This window comes from Podarcis liolepis, assembly GCF_965112155.1.
Source record: "Podarcis liolepis genome assembly, chromosome: 12".
Classification (NCBI taxonomy): Eukaryota; Metazoa; Chordata; class Lepidosauria; order Squamata; family Lacertidae; genus Podarcis; species Podarcis liolepis.
The window spans coordinates 35,416,781-35,426,208 of record NC_139563.1 but is presented as its reverse complement, the minus strand read 5'-3'; the positions used below and the strand labels follow the sequence as shown (position 1 = coordinate 35,426,208).

General features: G+C 45.0%; 1 long non-coding RNA gene across 1 annotated transcript; it reads left to right on the top strand.

Annotated features, from left to right (window-relative positions):
• The first annotated feature begins 654 nt into the window (after positions 1-654).
• Positions 655-5,197, top strand: LOC310690248. The gene is made up of 2 exons (XR_014518011.1): positions 655-781; positions 4,829-5,197. It is a non-coding gene; the product is annotated as an uncharacterized lncRNA (long non-coding RNA).
• Positions 5,198-9,428: the final 4,231 nt, after the last annotated feature.

Below are 9,428 nucleotides of genomic sequence, written 5' to 3'. Positions count from 1 at the left end.
TGGGTTTATTGCAGAATTAAAGTAGGGGCAGGTAAAGAAAAACATGCTGTCCTGCCAAATTTCACAGATCAAAAGATGGGCACATTCGTGACACAGCTGTTCACATGCAGCCCAGCTCTTTCCCCGCACTTCAATCTCCTTTCTCTGTTCTAAGAACAAAAGATATTCACTCACATTCACGCAAGATCAAATCAATATTATCACATTTTTTCCAAAACGTTTTTTGGACTGATGTCAGCAGAAATAGCAAAACTGTAAGAAAAATAATGTTGTTGTTGTTGTTGTTTAAAGGGAATGGAGATAATTGAAATTACAAGATGTCAGTTTTACAACTTCCACGCTGTTTGGTTAACTTCCCCAAATGTTCATTTGATTTCAGCGACGCATAACTATATGATGCGTGGGTTTTGAAGGGAAGCTATGCAACAACATAATTACAGACTGCCCTAGAACTAAACAGAGCTTGACAGTTTCCATATTGTGAGATGGGAAAGGTTTTGTGCAGGAGAGGGTTAATAGAGCCAAAAGTACTGCTCCAGACTCCTTTTAATGGCCCTGGCAAAATTGCCAATCACAGCTATGTGTTTCCATGGGAACTAATTATTAGATCATCCTCCTTAAGTCTTCTGAATGGGGCAAAAGCAACCCATTGCCACCAGCCGCAAAGGATGGTGTAATGGACCTGTGTCTCTGAAGGAAACAAAGGGAATAGACTGCAGCTTTCAAGCAGAACTAAAAGGAGAGGGTGCTGAATTTGGGGTGCTGTAGGTCATGGATGTAGGTCAAGGGACGAGGGTGGCGCTGTGGGTAAAACCACAGAGCCTAGGACTTGCCGATCAGAAGGTCAGCAGTTTGAATCCCCGCGACGGGGTGAGCTCCTGTTGCTCAGTCCCTGCTCCTGTGAACCTAGCAGTTTGAAAGCACCTCAAAGTGCAAGTAGATAAACAGGTACCACTCCGGCGGGAAGGTAAACGGCGTTTCCGTGCGCTGCTCTGGTTCACCAGAAGTGGCTTAGTCATGCTGGCCACATGACCCGGAAGCTGTACGCCAGCTCCCTCGGCCAATAAAGCGAGATGAGCACCGCAACCCCAGAGTTGGCCACGACTGGACCTAATGGTCAGGGGTCCCTTTACCCCTTTTTAGGTCATGGATTGCCAACATGCTTTTCCCAGGTACACATGTGCTCAGCAGAAGCATACCTAGGGGTCAGCGAAACCAGCCCAGAAATCTCTCCATGAAGGTCACAAGTTTAGACAAGAACTCGGAGCTGAATAGTAGGAGAAATGACAAGGAAGCATGAAGGTAAACTGCTGGAGATTATGGAGCTCATGTCGTAAATGTGTGTGGCAACACATTGCCATTGTCTTGTCTGGATCAAATGCTAGAGAACGGGGGGGGGGGTGTTCTGGGGAGGTGGCACTGATACAATTCCTTGCCAAGGCCAGAAGGGACTCTAGGTACACCTCTGGTGCTGAAATTTCCATTGAAATTAGGCTTGGTTCGAAAGACGTCTTCTATTGCAGCCAATAGAAGGCTTCCCCCAAGCCTAATTGAGAGGGCGGGCGTGGTTGAGGTATACACACTGTTGCGGTATAGGCAGATTGCAGGCACCTCCCCAGGGTCTCTCTCATTTGCAGATGGGGTCCAAGGGGTTGGTGACCCCCTGCTGTGGCATAGAGTGGGTTGCCAGTGCCTGGGGCAAGTCAAGTATCCTCTGCAACACCCGATAGGCAGTAGCTTGACAACCTACCTGAGTGGCAGCCGTGGTGCACTGTGAGGGTCGAGCACAACGGAGAGAGGATTGTGGGATTGGTTGGGAGTAGATATCTTTCTAAAACCCGTGCAGAGGGCACCAAAGCAACTGGCCATCATCCAAATTCACTCCTTAGTCCTCCCACAGAATGTTAGGAGATTCTCTACATGAGGGGGAGGCCACACTATCTATCTATCTATCTATCTATCTATCTATCTATCTATCTATCTATCTATCATCTATCTATCTCTATCTATCTCTATCTATCTATCTATCTATCTACAGTGGTGCCTCGCAAGACGAAATTAATCCGTTCCGCGAGTCTCTTCGTCTAGCGGTTTTTTCGTCTTGCGAAGCAACCCTATTAGCGGCTTAGCGGATTAGCACTATTAAAGGCTTAGCGGCTATTAAAGGGTTAGCGGCTATTAAAGGCTTAGCGGATTAGCTGCTAAAAGGCTATTAGCGGCTTAGCGGCTTAGAAAAAGGGGGGGAAGCGGGGGGAAATCGGAACACTCGCAAGACGTTTTCGTCTTGCAAAGCAAGCCCATAGGGAAAATCGTCTTGCGAAGCAGCTCAAAAACGGAAAACCCTTTCGTCTAGCGGGTTTTCCGTCTTGCGAGGCATTCGTCTTGCGGGGCACCACTGTATCTATCTATAGTCTAACAGTATTGCGAGGGGGCTGGCTGTGTCTTTCTGGAGATCTGATGTGAGACCAGAGGACTTTGGTTACCTCTTGGGAGCCTCTTATGCTTTCCCTCAATCTATGCTCACCTTGTACCATCTAGGAACGCGCACCAATGTTGAAAAATGCCAATGAACCTGAAATATACTCGGAGTCCTGTAGTGATTTCATGCTCTTTATTGCAGCTTGTAAAACAGTGATTGAATTGCCCCCCAAACCTCAGGCTTTATATACCATACATTATTAACACAATGAGTCCAGTCTGATTGGCTGATTCTGTTTCCCTCCTGGAGCCTGACCGGTCTTTTCCTGCAAGCCAATCAGTTCTTGCATTCTACGATCTTACTTGCCTATTGTTCTAGGATCCAAGCTTAGTACATAACAGAACCTCTAGTGACCTTCTTCCAAAAGAAGCCAGCTTAAACAAGGTGCTGTACCCCAGAAACTCTTGCTGCACAGAGAAGAAGAGAAGGCCTAACAATATGATCTTCTGCCTAAGTGAAAGTGGTATCACTTTTTCCTTTGAATGAAACACCACCATCTCTACCAAAAAAAAAAAAAGTCCTGTTAAGAATGAAATGTGCTGATGGTTCTCTCCACCCACCCATTTTCTGGGTCTCCCTCTTTTTCCCTCCACTGGAGGGGAACTAGGATGCAAAAATAGAGATCCAAAAAAGACATCTCAACAACACAATTACAGAAATGTCAACTGAAAAGTATGTTGTTGTTGTTTTTCCCTGTGGTGCTTACTACCAGATAAGTATGCACAGAATTCTAGTTCCATGCTGATTTTTGCTTCCATGTGAAAACAGGCTGATGTGGGTAATTTCAAAGAAAATCACTTATTTAGTGTGGTACAAAGCAAGATAAAAAGATTACAGTTGATGAGGGTACCAGGTTCATTTCAGCTGTCACTTTCAGAATCTGACATGATTAGTCATTTCATTAATTTTTTTCTTACAACAAAAGCATGCCATAATTACGTGTATACCTGCTTGCTTACAAAAAAAATCCCCCCTCTCTCCTAGAAGAGTAACAATTAACGTCATTAGCCTCCCGGTTTGTCAGTTGATTAGACTGACAGGAGTTTGTCTGTTTTTTCATCCACAGATACAGATTTTTAAAAATTGGTTTGACACATGGTATTTCTTAATTAGACATCAGTGTAATTTGGGGGGAGGAGAGAAAAAGTGTCAATCTTCCCCTAGTTCAGAATTCTAATGAAAGCCATTTGCTATGAATAAAATGGCTTCCACATGATGGCGGCAGAAGGCAGGCCACTATTTCTATCTATTTATTTGCAAAAATATTTATCTACCGCTGTGTCATAGAAAATATATATCACAGCCATTTACAACAATAGAAAGACTTAAAACCATACAGCAGAATCATAAAAAGTTAAAAGCATTAATAATAATAAAGTAAAAACAAGCATTCAGAGTCTGAGAGAGGAGGCCATCTATGTCCCTCCCCATTTCTCGGCTAGCAAGCTAGCTTTCATTTCAGACTTGGCGGGAGGTTCGAGCTCTCTCCAACTATGTGTCAGAGACCGTGCTAAGGAGGGCTGCACTGAGGATGAATGGTGGGAACCTCCCCCAATTCTGATCCTGCATCTTCCCAGGAGCAGGAGAATAGCATAGATTTGGAAGAGTGGTTTGCAGAGGGGCATAGTTCAGAAGGCAGAAGCTGGGAAATACTGGATGGGGAACAGCTAGCAGAAGAAACACTAGAAGAGAGAGTTAACAGATTCACAGTCTCTGGACAGCATTCATGCCCCATCTCCAAAACCACAGAGAGCTCAGAAAGTGTCAGAACAGAAAGTGCAGAGGTTACAAACTCAGATTACAAGACGTAGGAGTGGTGGTATAGATTAATAGGGACGGAGGGAGGGAGTATCCCTTAATTGGGAGCACCGCCATTTCTAGGAGATGTGTTCTTTGTTCTCTCACTGTGATTATTAAAGATTCTAACTGGTAAGACGTTCCTTTCGTTTGATCTTCTTATCTACTGCCGGGGGAGGGGGGAGCCAATTCCCCAAAGCCTGACAGCCTCTGTGGAATGGAAGCCGAGTAAACTGCAGATAAAGGGTAGGGCCAGGGCTTTTTTTCAACTGGAACTTTCCAGAATTTGGTTCCAGCACCTCTCAGGTGGGCGCCATTGCCATTCTAAGAGAAAGATGGAGGTTTCATGGTGAGTTCCGGCACCTTTTTCCCCTAGAAAAATAGCACTTGGTAGGGCAGAACAATACCACACGTGTCATATCCAGTTTGAGACATTTAGAGGCGCTTGAGGAAGATGGTAAATATCCATCTTCTCCGGTGCTGCATTTTCACAGCATTTTGGAAGCGGAGGGGTGGACCAGATTCTGAAAGGTCATTCCTTCCTTATCATAGGGCAGCTGCTGTGGCTTCTATCCCCCAGGGAGGACATCATGAGTGCTGACTGCAAGTGAGCAAAATAATCTTGAGAGGCTCCTGAGGCAGTGAAAGGGGTGTAAGAACACTCATGAGAAGATCATCCTGCTGGTGCGTCAAAGGGCATGTATGGAAAAAGCTCGGCGAACTCCATGATCCAAGGCAGCTGCTGTCGTCCACTAGTAACTCCGCCACCAGCAAAGTAGCTGCCATGACTCATTTTGCATACATAATGGCTGCAGGTGTTGATATTTGCAGCTTGTCATGGCGTCTGCGGAGCATCAGTAACTGTTCTTGCAAGAGCCACAGGTAGACACCAGCAACTTATACAGAAATGATTGTAAAAGCTTCCTTGGTTCTTTCCCCTTTTGAAAATTCTCCTGTTACAGAGAGCTTTCAACATAGTAGAAGTCGAACCAGAGCTATCTTTCCCATAGGGCTTAGTGGTGCATCGCACCAGGGCGCCGGCCTCTCAGGGGTGCCCCAGCAAGTGGGGGAGCTGCGCGACTTTGCCGGCGGCCTCCTCTTTCCCTGCACGCCCACCAGCTGTGCCACGCCCAACCATAAAGTTGGCAGGCGTGAAGCTTCCCTCCCAAGCCTCTGCGGGGATCGCTCTCCTCCCGAGGAGGCTTGGGAGGGGTGCAACTTCACCCCCAAGCCTCTGCAGGGATCACTCTCCCACAGCGGCATGGGGGAGAGTTGTGCCCCCCCCCCGGATGGCTGCCAGTGTGCAGCTATGGCCACCCCAACACTATCCCTGGTAATTTGGGGACGCTGGGTGGATATTCGCACCCCGGTGCCACATCTGCTAAAGACAGCCCTGAGTCGAACTAAAGTAGATAGATAAGAAACAAACCAAGAGAAAAATAAAGAATGGAACAAGCAAGAAGAAGAAACTATTTGCATATATATTACCAAGCTCTCTATCACAATTATATATTCATCCTCATTCCACACACAGAAGAGCAAAGCCTCCCAGCTCTCACCTGGGTGCTTCCCCTTCTTCCCTCAGTCTCACATCCTCTCTCCAGCCTGTCTCTCACACAGGACCCTTCATTGTCATATTCCTTGGTTCTTTTCACCATCATTTGCCCTGTAAACACTGCTTGGTGGTGGTGGTGGTGGTGGTGGTTTAGGAAAGGAAATCCTACAGTAATAAATTAGTCTTTTTCCATTTCAGCAGCCTAGAGGTGTGTACACATTGTGTTTTAATCATGGAATCGTAGAATTGTCAAGTTGGAAGGGATCCAAAGGGTCATTGAGTCCAATCCCCTGCAAAACAGGTATCATGCATATGTTGTATAGTTTACCAGGAGCTGACGTGGGCACCTTTTTTAGGTGTGTGTATGTGCTGTACACACATACACTACGCCACCCCTGTCTCACACCATTTGTCAATCCAAAACGCATTCTTCTGGAATAGTTATAGCGTAGTCTGTTTGTGTCTGAGAATGAGCTTCTCAAGCCCTCACTGCATACCTGTGTACACAGAAAGCACATTCTCAGATCAGCTCCTATTGAGGCAAACCTCAGGGCTGGGCCATTCCGCCTCGCCATGTTTAACTTGTCCACGGATGAAACTGGGAAACTTAGCTTTCGGCAGCTCTGTGAGAGCACAGAAAGCGAGCTTCGTGCAGGAATAGCCAACCTAGTGACCTCAATCTGTGGACTACAACTCTTATCAGTTCCTATTAGCATGTCCAATTGCCAAAGATGGTGGTTGTCATCGTCCCAAAGATCTGGAGGGAGCCACACTAAATACGCACAGCGAAGCAGTCATGTGAGTAATCATCAAAACCTGCGCTGATCCACTCAATTCCAAAATTGCCTGGAACTCACGTAGGTGTGGGTTTTTTTGTTGACAGGCAATCCCGTCTCCTCAGCCTTCAAACATCAGGCTAATACTTACTTAACATCAGCAGAATTTGTCAGTTCTTACAGATTTGATAGTTGCAAAGATAGAATATCAGCCTTGACAGTCGATGGGTTTTAGTTTTTAAGGCGATTAGCTCTTCCTGTGTGTAAAATTGACCTTGGAACTAAAATAACGCCATTTCCCCCCCCCCCCCTTGTACTGTACATAGTGCCAACATGCTTGAGAAATGGACAGTCTAGCATTCACTTCCTGTTTTTAACTGTAGGTTTAAATCTGATAATCACGAAGATATACCTGTGAGTAGTTTTGGGTACTAATAACATTCCTGAAATGGGTAACGGTTTTTGTTGTTGATTTTTTCTGAGGTGGCTATGAGTGCTCTGAAAGGGTAAAAACAAAACAAAAGGCACTTCTCTTCTCCAAATTCCGTCACAGAAATACATCGATTTATTCCGAAGGACTGTTGGTGCCCTTTGGCATTACGTGAAAAAACCAGCCCTTATTCTGAGGCTGCTCTCAAGATATTTCATACTCCCATCAGTGGCAGCATCTGGAGCCAAGAAACACCGGGCAGTTAAGTTATTGGCCTCAGTAGCAATAAAACTGACAAAGCAACTCATTCTGGGTGTCAGCAATGCTGGTGCCTTTCTGCAGAGATTAGCCGTACAGACCTGATGCTGTCGTGGCTAGGGGCAATTAATGAGGTTGAATCAGACGGCAAGTTGGTCGCCTGCAGATATGGATGTGCGTGCCGGCCTTTGTCACATCTATGTATTTTCAGGGAAACAGCAGCTAAAATAGTCCCTGAACAACAAACGGCATAAGGAAAAGTACTGAGCCAAAACTACAATGCATCAGAGGCCGAGCAAACAGGAGCAGAGCCCTGAAGCAACAAGATAGAAAATAAATATTGTCACCCACAATTTGGGAGGCTCGTAAAAAGAGGCCAGAACGCAGCAAGTTTATAAATTGCCTTGGTCCGTTAGGAGGTACACAACTTTCCCATTGATGCCAAAAAGATTAATATAATTGCACAAATTAGTTTCCATTTTCCTCCCGTAGTGCATATCCTAATATAGAGAGAGATTTGGAAACAGAAAAGTTGACATGATGAAAATGGATGTTTTCAGAGTTAGCTAGTTATTAGTACCCAGCTACTGGGGTGGGGGGAGGAAAGACAAAGAGAAACAATGCAGTTTGTATTTAAAGCCAAATCTATCTAATTTGCATTTTCAAAACAATATGAGAACCAAACGTGGCTATTTGAATTTTGCAACCAAACAGATAAGCATATCTTAGGTAAAAGTATACAGTGGTACCTCAGGTTACAGATGCTTCAGGTTACAGATGCTTCGGGTTACACACTCCGCTAACCCAGAAATAGTACCTCGGGTTAAGAACTTTACCTCAGGATGAGAACAGAAATCGCACAGTGACAGCAGCAGGAGGCCCCATTAGCTAAAGTGGTACCTCAGGTTAAGAACAGTTTCAGGTTGAGAACGGACCTCCAGAACGAATTAAGTTCTAAACCCGAGGTACCACTGTACGTACATTAAAAAATAATATTAATGAAAATAACATTGAAATGCAAGGAGAGCTTGCTTCCAAAAATGTGCACATTATTCAAAACTGCATATAAAAATGTTTATTATGAGAAATTAGCACTAAAATGCTGAAGAATTTTCATGAGGATTTAAAACAACAATAATAAACTGCCGCAGGAATGTGTAGAGCTGAATTTAAGATTGGAAAAATGAGAAACAGAGAGATCTGAAATGGACAGCTCCTTCCATGCCTACCAGCTACTGACTGAGTTGGAAAATTGCATTAGCCTTATAGCATCCACCACATTGTCAGTGCAGAGGCTGGAAGTTGTCAGTTCTACCTTGGCTGCGTAGAAACTATACATTTAAAGCACATAACTTCCCCCAAGGAATCATGGGAAATATAGCTTACCCCCTCACAGAGCTATAATTCCCAGCACCCTTAACAAACTACAGATCCCAAGATTATTTGAGGGAAGTAAAGTGATTTAAATGTATGGTGGGCGCACAGGCCTTGTCTAAAACAGAAAGGCATTCATCACTAATCTTCAAAAGGAGCAAATAATTTACACATTGCTAAAGTCCATTCTGATATTCACACTTAGGGCTCATCTACACTTCTGCCACACTTTCTAGAAAGGGCTCTGAACAGTTTTCCCCTTTGCCCTACTCCTTTCCCAGGAAACACCTGCTCTGAAGTGCTAAATCAAAGCAAATGCCTATCTGGAGAAAATCCGAAGTGCCGTTTGCTCCTTATTGAGTGCTAAGGGGAAAGCAGTGGGAGAAGAGGAAGTGTGGATAAGCCCTTAAAATTCATCACTAAATGTTTGGCGCTCTTTGCTTTGTGGATTAAACATCAACAGCAGAACAAGACAGGGGAGCTTAAGGACAATACAGTGAGTCCTGGCAGTGAAGATGCACTTAAAAAAAGCAGTGGGTCTCAGGTGTTATAGCAGAAGCTAGGTGATACCACATAAAGCCTCTTGCCATTGTCCACCCTGGGTAGTGGTTAAGAGTGGTAGTCTCGTAATCTGGTGAACCGGGCTCGCTTCCCCGCTCCTCCACATGCAGCTGCTGGGTGACCTTGGGCCAGTCACGCTTCTTTGAAGTCTCTCAGCCCCACTCACTTTATGAGTGTTTGTTGTGGGGGAGGAAGGGA